This window comes from Chrysochloris asiatica, unplaced genomic scaffold, assembly GCF_000296735.1.
Source record: "Chrysochloris asiatica unplaced genomic scaffold, ChrAsi1.0 scaffold00067, whole genome shotgun sequence".
Classification (NCBI taxonomy): Eukaryota; Metazoa; Chordata; class Mammalia; order Afrosoricida; family Chrysochloridae; genus Chrysochloris; species Chrysochloris asiatica.
This window is the reverse complement of record NW_006408585.1, coordinates 4,219,184-4,219,869: the sequence shown is the minus strand read 5'-3', so window position 1 is coordinate 4,219,869 and position 686 is coordinate 4,219,184.

The window sequence follows — 686 nt, the reverse complement described above, 5'->3', positions numbered from 1 at the left end:
AGTCCTGATAATCTCTTTGGGGTCTCCTGATAGTTAAGGCCGATGATAGTTAACACCAGGACCCCAAAAGTTATAGAGTTAATACCATACTCTCAGTTCATATGAAATGGGAGGAGAATTACTAGATAGTTTAAGAAAGTTTACTCACAATGGACTGCTAATCAGTCCAATAACCTAAATTAGAAATAAGAGGGCACATGCTGATGAAGGTGTTAGTGGAATAAATTTCCTGTTTATATCTCTCGGCTTTGCAATGCTGACTGGGAAGGCACTTTCTCCTTTCTTCATCTTTTCTAATATCCTACAAAGCAAAATAAAGAATAAGCACAAAATATAGCAGGGATGTTTTTATAAGTCAAATCCCTATTTAAGTATTGAATGAATATTTGATAAGTAATGTAAGAGTAAGGAGCTCTGGTAGCATCGTGGTTATGAGTCAGGTTGCTAACCTCAAGGTCAGCAGTTCAAAACTACCAGCAGTTCTGTGGGAGAAAGATGAGACTTTCTATTCCCATAAAGATTTATAGTCTCGGAAACACTATGCAGGGTCACTATGAGTCAGAACAGACTCCAGAATACACCACTGGTTGGTTGGTTATGTGCCGTGGAGTCAGTTCCGACTCATAGCGACCCTGTACAGGGTTTCCAAGGCTGTAAATCTTTACGGGAGCAGAAAGCCTCATCTT